Below are 12559 nucleotides of genomic sequence, written 5' to 3'. Positions count from 1 at the left end.
CAATTGTTTATTTTCTTAATACATTAATTATCTGGTTGTGATTGATCCAATGATTTTTTTTTTTAAATGACCACGTAATCTTTAATAAAAATAACATTACTTACTGTAATATGACAGACTTCTCTGTTGACGTTTGCAAGGTCGCACTGTAGCCAGTTCCATTCAGATCTGTCTCCATTCTGATATGAAATGCTCACAATCCAATCAATTACCAATAATCAATCTATGAAATCCACCCTACATTTTTTTCCTTGTTTGATAATCCGTTTCACTCGGACATACGTATTGGAAGTTAAGTTGGCCGCAATGTCCATTTCATGCCAGCTTTAAAAATTCCTGCCAAGTCATCATTAGAGGCTGAAAAAAAATCATGGAAATTCCCTGATAAATTAGTGTGGGAACTCTGAATCTAGGTCTGAAGAGCTGTGAAGTTGAACTGAGGAAAAAAGCAGATGCACTATCAGGCCTCAGAAAGACGTTTTCTTTTAAATAAGATAACCATAAAATATTCAAATAAAGTGTCTGTGGGTTTCAATACATGTGATTAAAAGTTGATGGGTGTAAAGAAGGGTGTAGTCCAGGTTAGGATGAGGTCCGGCAGTCACATGTGCTCCCCTCATGGTCTGGCGACTTCTTGATCTCAACTTCCCTTTGACAGGTCCTAGAAGGGAATGTTAGATTCTTACGGGATTCTTACTGCACACTTTATTTTTCCTATTTAATGTTATGTTCCTTTTATTTAAATTAAATGGCTCTCTGAGCCACAAGGGCTTCATTTAGGAAGAATGAATCAAATTGAATCTTTATTTATTACTGAACAACAAGGAGCATTGGGATTTATTTCCATTACTGTCACGTTCGGTGGCTATAAAACAGTCCAACTTATTACAGGGACAATCCCCCTGGTGCAACTTGGGGTTAAGTGTCTTGTTCAAGGGCACAATTGTGAAGACTCATGGGTCTTTCCAACCAAAAACCGTCCAGGTTAAGGCTTAAGCCTTATCCTCTACACCAAACCCTTGGTGTTCGCAATCTCACAATAACCCAGTCTAGAGGCTTTGGTTAATTGCAGAGATGCCTACTCGGTAGAAGCTTAGCTTTCAGGTTTAGCTAAAGAAAATAGAGACCCAAATGACCTCATGAGTATCCTTAACATCTGTCTTGTACTATTGTCCCCTCAGGCTTCCTCGCCGTTAACATCATCCCTGTGCCCTTGCAGTTACCCATATCCAAGGAGGTCTAATAAACCCGAAGAGAGCGGTCCATTAGTATTCATCTCAGTTTCAGAAACTATTTCTTTAACCAATCATGTTATTAGTCACTAGGCATTTATAGCTCAGGATGGAAGTTTGAAAAATTGTCCAGGTGTTACAGACCTCCCTGTGTGCCGTAAACATAGACTGTAAAAAAATATGGACGTAGTGTCCATGACGTCACCCGTAGGTTTCTGAAGAGCGTTTTTGAAGTCTAAAGTGGGCGGAGTCTCTCGTCGCCATCTTGTAAGCACGTCACAGTGCGTCACTCCCGTATAAACGAAAATGGGCAAAAAGGCGGGACGTGGGTGGAGTTGAGGTGCCTGGATGCTGAAACTATGCCCGCCTAGCTCGAGTTTGCTCAGGCTAAGAGCTAATGTGCTACTGGCCTCGCGTTAAAGTGACAGCTGACTTGAAGAAGTAGACCTAAAGCCAATAGTTAAAGTTCATGTTTTTGCCTTTTGAAATACTATAATAGTTAAAAGACATAACTAACCGTGAGACTATGTGTATTGTGATGCATTATTGTTCTCATGCAGTAACTTACAATATTTGCTCTGAGCGTGTGTGTGACAGTGATGCGCATACATGTCAGTCAGCGCGGCACCGCACGTCAAGTTCGTAGAGAGCTTTATTCAGTCCATTTTAAATTCTGATAGATAGTACCTAAGAAGTTCAAGTAAATGCACTATAAATACACGCTCATTTAAGGGACTAATAGAAAGCACTGACACCTGCAGGATTTAATCTGACGGTACTTTTTATTGAACACTAAACAGTGAAATAAGCATATTATAGTCTATCTGCTCCGTAAGATCAACGGTACAGCAGAACGAGTGTGGCCTCTATATCTTAGACGATTTTAAATCTGAACTCCAAAAAGCAACGATATTGTCAGACATCCATGAGTGCATGTTCACAGAGGAAAACAACTGAAGAACAGCGCTGGTTGTTCACTCGACAACGACGGAATCCAACGGCGTGGGCGAAGGTATAAGGGAGGCGTGTAATAAACTGTATGAAATAATCCCGAAAAAAGTACAAACACGGCAGAGATGACAAGTTCAGCAGCTGGAATCAGCTGAGGTGACATAATGGCTAACAGAGAGCAGACAAATGGCTAGTAACAGCAGCGGTAATCCACCTGTCACTCAAGTGGCCACGCCCTTGATTATGCAGCATTTTAAGGCTTAATATAATTTAAACGGATGAGTTCTAAAAAAATTCACCCCCAGGGTAAAATTAGCTGTATAGACCAAAACAACTGAAGACACCAGGCTGTAAACATTTTTTTTTCTGCGGTAAAGTTGGGCATTTTAACATGGGGGAGATACAGATTTGGCTCACTTTTGCAGTCAGCCTCAAGCGGCCAGGCGATGAATTGAAGTTTAATTCACTTCCGTGTTGGTTTCAAGAGAGAGACGGAGGTTGCCGCTTGGCCGCAAACCGCAAAACTGAAGCAAACCAGCCAAATACTGACCCCTTATATTAACTGCCACCAAATTATTTTTGTGGTTCCCACAAATTTAAATTGGTTGTTCTTTTAGTCGTTAGTGCCCTTGGTGTTGTCTAGGTCACTAACAACCAAAAGTTTTTCTTCAAAATGTTGGCAGTGAAGTGTGTAGCCTACCCTGATCTTAATGAATGTGATAGGGGTTCCTCAATGGTAAATTAGAAGAGTACAGTAAGCAAAAACAGTTTCCACACATCCAGAAAACTGTGGTGTCCCCTTGGTACTTGTGCAGTCCTCTTAGTCACTGAAATGGATTTGCAGATATTTGGAAGCTGTGTCACAGTCTTAATCCATATTTTGTCAGGAAGTGTTGCCTAACTGAGCCTGAACCCCTTTTTTTGGGTTGTAGGTTCACTAAAAGCCCTCTATAAGATCACCAAGTTGTTTTACAATAGTAGCATCAAAAGAGAAGTTGCTGGCCGTTTCTTTTTAATGCTAAGTAGGACATACAGGATCATGAGGTCCCAATTATGACTGCCAAGGCTCTGGTCCATTACAATATTTTTAGAAGTTGCTTTGTGGGTAAGAATTGGTTCTGGATTGAGAGTGGCATAATCAATGAGATCTTTGGTATATTTATGACCATCTCAGTACACTGGAAGGGCACATTAATGAAGAGTAGTACAACCAAGGGTCTAGAAATTGTCTTACTGAAGCTTCTAGTCTTCTCCATTGGAATCAGTCCATGCAGTCTACAGCATTGAAAGCATTAAGTTGTCCTGTTAGGGGGTGAGAGTGTGTCAACTTCATCAATCTTCTTGATGGATGAACGACCTACTGTTCTCACCATGCCTGAACACAGCTAAATATAAGTACCATTTTTAGTTTAAAGTATAAATTCCTGCCCTCATTTCAGCTTGACAGAATGCAATGTTGTTCAAGGCAGGATACAAATTATTAATACTTTTATCAGATTTTATTCAAAGCACAGATGTCAAAACTGATATCAGTTGACTAATCTGTTCATAAAATCAAGTCTTCAATCTTTTAAAGTCTTTAAATCTATTAAAGGCCCACTGAAGTGCCTTAAAACACGCATCATTATTCAATGTGTTGACATAGTTTCCACTGAAACAGGCAGGGTGGGACATATCGAATAGCTCCTCCTATGACCAAAGCCAATAACTAGGCAGATACAACTGTGGTCACAATTTATTAAAAAATTAAGTCTTCGGACACCAAACGATTGCTTTTTGTTTGGAACAGACCCAAACTATGGGTGGTGATGGCGCAGTCGATAAGACTGCCTTTGGTGTGAGAGACCCGGGTTCGAATCCACTGTGAGACACCAATGTGTCCCTGAGCAAGACACTTAACCCCTAATTGCTCCAGAGGCGTGCGACCTCTGAAATATAGCAATTGTAAGTCGCTTTGGATAAAAGTGTCAGCTAAATGTAAATGTAAAACTTGATCACCGTCTCAATCCGCCCGATTCTGCCGTAACACATTCAAATATTGCTTTACAGTGGTCACTTGTGAAATGCCATTGGCTCTTGTGTGTCTTATTGTAATGTAATATATTATGGAAATGTAACGAGTTGTAGCTGTTGTAGTAATGATCACACAAAGATGAATAGGGATACACACAAAAACAGAAACATGCTGGAGAATCACAAGGAGTAAAGATACACAACCACATAAACATCAACAAGACTGAACACAGAACCAAAGGAATGAAGGCTATATATACACAGGACAAACAAATCAGTAACTATAGAAACAAACTGGCAGAAACCTGGAAACTAGGTAAAATTAATGTGACTGGGAACAAAAGAGAACCAAACCGAAACAATAAAACTAAGGGCAATTTACACGACACCTTTTTGTGCGTTTTAGTGGTTCATGTACATGGCAACTGCGTTTTGGGGGCCATTTTCAAACTTTTGAAAGCCGGATTCAAAAAAAAAAAACATACAGTTATCATCTCTGTGTAAATAACAAAGACAATTGTGAAAACGGCGACGTCATGCGAATGTGTATAACATGTTGAGTCTATAGGCGCATAGTGATGCTTTACCAAGTGACATCGCCAACTACTGGCCTGGCATGAATAATGCAGCGTTTTAATTGTTTTCACGGATCCATGTGAACGGATCATTTTGACCACATTGTCGTCTGTACGCGAAAGGAAAGGAAAAACATTTCCGTTTTTAGTACATTAGTGTCATGTAAATGTACCCTAAAACAGAACTATACACAACATATTCTTTGCAGTAATTATATATTCGTCTTCAAACTAAATTATGATACTTTTGTTGCCTGATTTTATTGCTGATTTGAAATGTATTATGGAAACACGCACAGGTTATCAGGAATCTTGAAAGAGGCACTTATGGCTCGTTTCCACTGAGCAGTACGGTACGGTACAGTACGGTTCGGGTCGGGTCAGTAAACCATGATCCAGCTAGCGTTTCCACCGCCAACAGTAGCCTACCCTACTTGATAGGCGTGGTGTTTGCCGGAAAGAAGCCATAAACCTCATTTTCGCGCGAAGAAGAAAGCGACAAAGTAAACACCAATGGATGGCATACAGCAGATCTTGTCCTTGCTTCTCGGCATGTTTGTCACAAGAAGACAAGTGCCGACATTAGGCATTTCTCAATACCAAGTATGTAAAGTTCTCAGCAGAAGGACTCCTGAGGACGCGAGTCCGGTAATTCTCCAAATGGAACAGCGCGTTCTTGAAAGCGTCACTCAGCTCGCTCTGCATGTACATTTTAGGCAACAATAAAACGAAATATGTTATAAAACACCACTCTGCCTCTTTTCGTTTTCATTTAAATAAATTTTAAACATTATAGGCACACAAATGTGGTTCAGGCAATGTATAGACCTGATTATATTATTCACAGCATGTTTAACGGTAGCCTATTTATAAGAAAACGAAATATAAAACAACCCTGCATTTCGTTTAAATTAAAAAAAATATTAAACATTCCAGGCAATATGTGCATTTGTACAAATGTTGCAATAAACAACATTACAGTGATAATCTTGTAATAAAAAATGACAAAACTCAACCCTATCTCTTTTTGTTGAATTTCAGTTTTATCAATAATAGCCATTATAAAAGTATAAGTAAAAGGTAACGTTACAAGAAGCTATACAATAAGAAATAAAGCAACAATTCAGTCAAATATACAAATTCAGCGCTATAGTCTAACGTTAACGTTACAACGGAAAAGTTATAGCCTAAATATATGAAACTTCACTTAGCCCTCAGCCAAAACGATTGGCCAGGGAATGAATTATCGATTCACGAGACCAAAGATCACCCGTTAGATATACACAAGACGAATTACCACTACAGAGTCAGCGGCAAACGTCAGAACGACTAGCCGAGGAAAGGCTGTTCCAGGCGGGGAACATGAGCGCCGAGCGCCCAGTATCCCTGGAATGGATCAAATTATCATAAATCCTTATAAATAAACCGCAGATTTGAGCTTTAAACAACTACATTCTCGCCTCAAAAACTCTTAAAACTACATTTCGTGAAAGAATAACCGTAGTATTATATTCCAACTGTATATAAAAAAATTGCGCTTCTTGTCATTCCCCTTGTAGCATGCGCAAGTGACGATACTCTGTCAACCAATCAGCGTTCTGCAGTGAGTCTAGCTCCACCCTTTAGTACCGTACCACTGTGCTAGGTACCCCAACGGAAGGGTACCCAAAAAGTGGTACGGTACGGTTCGGCTTTTTGGTACCATTCACAACTTTTGACAGTGGAAACGCAAATAATTGCGTACCGTACCGAACTGTACCGTACCGTACCGCTCAGTGGAAACGAGCCATTATTGTCTGTTAATTTATTTTAATACTGTGAGAGACGTTTTAGGGGGTTAACGCATGCATTCAACAAAGAATCTCTCATGACCACTTTGTTCTTAACATAGACACAGAAAATACTTAAATGTGAAGGAGGTCATTGACCATTACTAAGGCAATGACAATCCATAGTCTTTTATCAGCCATAATCCAACACAGTCATAAGAGAGAAGTGAGGTTATGGTTGAAGAAATGAATAGAGCATGCGAAATTCTACCACGGCTCTGGTGGGAAAGGGCAGGTGGTGAGTGGGAGAGAGTGTGGAACTGAGATACAACATTGCTGACATGAAGAAGACTCACGGTGACTGGAGGGAGTGGGGGTACTGGGGGGAAGGGAGGGGGGTAGTAAAAACAAGGTCAAGATGTTTGGCAGCTTTGTGTAGCAGAGAACTAATAGACAGAGAAAAGCCAGATGATGTTGGTGAAACTGGATGATTGAGCAGTTTGTTTGCACTTTAGAACTGACAAGTTGAAGGAAGGGTTGTACTGAGTAGTTGACGCAACATAAGCAAGTGGGGCATGTCTATTTTTGCACCATTTTTGATCACAGCATATGTGTGAATGTGAATGAGAGCCCTCTTGTTTTGCTTAGACAATTAGACTGATCTCACTACTTCTGACATGGTTATATAAAATGAGTAATCTGTTCAGTCAGACAGTCAAATCGCATATCGAGCTGATAGCATAAGCTAATATGTGCAAAGGGTTGGAATTTATTTAGGATATTTTTAGCCTAAATGATCCAAATGTGTCCTGATCTTAGACTAGGGGAGAAAAAAATGCAACAGCTCATTCAGGCTTAGCAAACTGACAGAGAAACCCAACCCACAGGAAACACTTCCAATGAGCCATGGACAGAGTGTCGCCCTTATTTGAATTTGTTATGTTCCTTATAGATCTGATTTGCAAGTAAATGCATGTCACATGTGTGGCAAATAGAATAAAGTAGCCAAGATTGCAATAATGACCATGCCACATAATTGCAATTTTATATGACTTAATTTTATTGTAATTGTTAATATAGTTCTCATAATTGTGAATTTGTTTCTTAATTGCACCTTTGTATCTAGCAATATCACGCAACTGCAACTTTATTTATGAATCATTCCAATTGGGACTAAGATTGAGAATGTCTCGCAATATTTTTTTTAAAGCAACTATTTCTCATAATTGTGAATTTGTTTATGAATTGCACTTATATATCTTGCAATTGCGACTTTATATCACACAATATGACTATACTTTGTAACTCTATTTTTAGTAATTGCATCTTTATTTCTTGGAATTGCTCATTTATTTCTCATAATTAAATATATAATTTTTGCAGTTGTAACTGTGAATATATTTCTCTTAAAGGTGCAATGTGTAATATTTCTGAGGATCTATTGACAGAAATTCAAAATATAAGATCCATAACTATGTTTTCAGTGGTGTATAAAGACCTTGCATAATGAACCGTTATGTTTTTATTACCTTAGAATGAGACATTTATATCTCCATAACCGCAGGCACCCCCTTCTATGGAGGTCTACATATTATGTCGACATGTTTCTACCGTAGCCCTAAACGGACAAATGTGTTTCGTTACTATGTTGCTCTTTGTGCAAGGAAGCAAGCTTAGTTCAGCGAATAAAACACTGACACAATGATGAACAAGTAACAATTATATTTGCAATTACATATAGAATTACTGAATGTTTGCTGAACATAATTTCTTAATTTATCCTTGTAAAGAAACCTCATTGCTTAATTGGCTACTCTCTGCTGTCTCAGACGATGACATTTTCCTGTCGGCCACCGTAACTTTTGTTGATTGCAATTCATAACCTCACCACTAGATGCCGCTAAAAACACTGCACCTTTAATTCTGAGTATCACAATGGTTACTTTACTTAATTGCGACTTTATTTCACACAATGTGACTTTCTAATTTTATTTATTTAATTTGACTATTGAGGAAACTTCAGCCTACTGTAGAATGCGAACAGTAGAACATGTTTTTCAGCTGCATCTTAAAACTCCAAGCTCTGTAATTTTATAAATTATGCTTTAGATTCGCTCCTCTCTTTAATGGTTTAGCAGAGGTTACATGGCAAATGGTCAAGGGCATTTGACAATGCAAATTGTCAACCCATCTAAAGGTCACCCTTGATTCTGCTTTTATGTATCAGCTTCTGTCTCTGAGCATCAAGTGGAAGCACACATACAAAATGATTGATCCCACTTTTGAGCAGGACCTGTGACCCAAATGACCCTCGTTTCTTATTGAATCCAGTTGTATTACACATACACAGAATCACACACATGTCTGCTTGGGTCTCACAGGGCCCTTTGTGCAGATTAAGAGATTTATAAATAGAGAAAAAAGCTTTGCTTAGAGACTCAAATCTCGGAGCCATGCGCGGATTACTGCATCCCTATGGGATTTTGAACCAAAACCCAAGCACACACACACACACACATTGACACGAACCCTGGAGCTCAGTACAGAGGCATTCCATTTCCACACTTTATTCTGACATTCCAGACTCAAAACCAATTCCACATATTCAGAGCAGAGTACAGATGGCATCTCCCTTGCTGACTCCCTTAGAGAGAGAGATTATCTCACTTCCTCTGATTGTTCTAATCACTCACTCCTTACCAGTGTCCTACTTGTTCACCCGCTTACTATCTGTTTTTAACGTCTTTCCAGCAGTCATAGCTCTTCAGTATGCAGCCCTGCTTTCCCGTTCTTCTCCTCCCCCAACCTTTCTCCTCTAGACTGTCTTATCCTTTTTATTTGGCCTGGATGAGACTGGTGCTGTTGGTTGGCCAAATCGAGAGACCATCATTCAGGCTAGCAGCTAACATTTAGCTAATTATGCTAATACCCCTTCATCAGTTCGAGAGCCCTGCATGGAGCACGACGCTGCAGGGAATGCCAAAATGCCACCGTAAATACTGCTTATTAGTCTGAGGAAAAGAAAATATAAGACTTATTTATTAGTGGAGAATATTATAAAGACTTAAGGCCCCGGTATACACGGCAAAGTTCTTTTCGTTCTTCATTTAGGGGTAAAACAAAGTTTGAAATACGTGAGCAGCGAAATACTGTCGCACTTTCTTCTCAATAACAAAATAAACACACAACAAAATTAAGAAAACAATAAAAGCATCTGATCATCATAGCAACGTGTTTGTTTGCACGAGCTCTGCAATTCGGCACTCCAGTAAAGTCACTTCACGTTTATTTATGTATCACTTTATACAATAGATTTCTTAAAATCAAGCAGCTTTACCGTATTAAACATTAAAAACTGTCAGTGTCTTGTTTCATTTGAAGTACAACTTCATTTTCTTCTATAAAGAGAAAGAGTGTGTTTGCGTTTTCACCCGCGAAGATTTAAAATCCAAGGACTGAACGGATGAAATGTAGGGGAGAGCGGGGCACAACTTAACGCGGGGTTAGTTGTAACACCCTTGTTTTAAATACTTCCACATATGCTAGCATGACAAAACTTAGTATGTTTACTAGTTGCCATATCAATACTATATAGAGAAAAAAATGCGCCAAAATTCAGACCTCTTTGGAAGATATCAGTGAACTTTTATTTAACCATAGCAAAAGTACATTTCTTGTGTTAATTTTTCATTTCATCTCTATTTTTGGTGTTTATTTTAATTTAGACAAATCTGATTTTATTTTAATCTTCAATATGTTATTTTACAGTTGATATGGTTCTTTAATGCTTCACTAACTAGCAGAAGACACTAGTCGGGTTGTGCAGGTGGGGCATGTTGTCACACTGCGTTACAATGTGCCCCTATTAGAACTATCTATTCTGTACTTTTATTAATTTATTGAAAAAAAATGAAAAAAAGGTGAATAAAAACAGAGATTCAATGTTTTTGAATTATTAATTATTATTATGTTTTGAACTATGTTGTATATCTGTGTTTTCCGGTGTGTTCATTGTCAAACTCAACAACAAAAAAATATTTTTAATTATTAAACAAATACCATTATTTTATATGAAAAAGTTATTAATTGCATTGTATTGAGAAAATATTTTAGTTTGTCTTATATGTTTTTTTTAATTAGATCAGATAGCATTTTAAGCTCCCATATGGTCATGTATAAATTTGTCCCTATAGGGCATGTTGTCACATTTCACTTCCATTCTTTCTGGGTATATAAAAAAAAGTATACACAGTATTAATAAAACAAAACCGCATAATTATACTAGACATGTGGGAAATTAATGAGGGAAAAAGTAAATGCTCTGAACCCCAAGTAGATTTACACAAACCGAGGAAGTCAAAAATCATTAGGTTGTGCCCCTCTCTCCCCCTACAACCATAAAAGATTTCCATGTGAAAGAAGGCGGAGCCTCAGCGCACACCTAGCAATTAAGTAATCGCCTCAGACCAATGGTAGTACAAAGGTGTTTACCAGCAATAGCAAACTTCTCCGTAAAGTTCGCTTTGGCAAGCTGTTACAAGCGATTTCCTTTGACGTATTTGGGGCCTTTAGATGTAGCCTAGCAGGTGCCCAGAACACACTAGCAACTGTCTATCAGTGGCCTAGAAATTACAGAGAACACCCAAGCAAAGCCTTAGTGGTGTCCTAATATCGCCAAAACCATAGAAATGCCCTAGCAACCACCCAGAACACATGAACAAACCCATATGCCCTAATAACCACAAAACCCTAGCAACCACCTGAACACTATCAAATATCTATGCCCTAGTAACCACCAACACAATAGAAATGCCCTAGCAACCACCCTAAACACATTAACAAGCTCATAGTAATGCCCCAAAGAACACCAAAACCCTGGCAATGCCATAGCAACCACCCAGAAATGTTAGCAACCACCTATCAATGCCCTAACAACGGAACACACTATAACAAACCACTAGCAATGCCCTAACAACAACTAACACCCCAGCAATGCCCTAATAATTGCATAGAAACCAAACAGAAATTTGTGTAAATGGTGACGTTATGCGCATGTGTGTTCAGTCTATAGGCATCCGCAAGTACTTGACAACCAAAACAACAAGGGCAGACTAACAGGACTGTGTTTGTACTGCTATTGAGTTTGTTAACATTTCTCCAGCAAAGTGTAGATTTACTGCACCACTACTGTGACCAGCGGAGACGCATTATTTCAGACGCCACATTCTAACATCGCCAACTAATTCTAATTCTGACATCGCCAACACTGGCCTGGCAGCATAATATAGCGTTTGTTTGTAGTTTTCCCGGATCCATGTGAAGCGGGATCGTTTTGACAGCGTAGTCATATTTACGCAAAACTTTTCTGTTTTTAAGTAGCCTACATTGTTGTGTAAACATACCCTCAGTCGCTGTTTTGACCCCGTTTAACAATGTGTACCTATAGACACTGTAATAGGACAGCATCTAAATGGAAGTTAGTATCCATCAAGGTGGACTTTACAAAAAATAGTGGAAAATGAAAAAAGTAGATAGTGGAAAATTCCAACTCTGTGACAGCAAGTTTTGTACCTGAAGCACCACTCACATTTTCTTCATATTTATTTGTTCATGATTAGTCTAGTTTCACTCATCAAGCCAACACATTTGCTCACTGCAATGAATAACTATTCAAGCATCAGCACAGTACAGCTATTCCTAAGGTTAAATCCATAAAATAAATTGTTTAGACGAAGAGCCCTTTTCACAGATCTTCACCTCAGCTGCCCCTTTCATTATCATCTCAGTGATGTGCGACTGCCCTCTCTTATTGAAGATAAACCTAGAGACAACGATTTCTTCCTGCTTGAAGCAACCACTCCATTAGTGTCTCTAATCTCAAATCCCACTGCTGACAGGTTTTCACTTGTCTGTGTATTGAAAACCTAAAGGATCTAAGAATTAAATTAATTTCCATTTCTTTGGGGATTACATTTTCCCTCTCCCTCTTTTTCATTCTTTCTTTATTTTTGCCTTTGAG

Source organism: Siphateles boraxobius, unplaced genomic scaffold (assembly GCF_051911475.1).
Source record: "Siphateles boraxobius isolate OS27281-9 unplaced genomic scaffold, OSU_SipBor_1 8, whole genome shotgun sequence".
Lineage (NCBI taxonomy): Eukaryota > Metazoa > Chordata > Actinopteri > Cypriniformes > Leuciscidae > Siphateles > Siphateles boraxobius.
The sequence above is the reverse complement of the archived record's forward strand: the minus strand, read 5'-3'. Positions refer to the sequence as shown.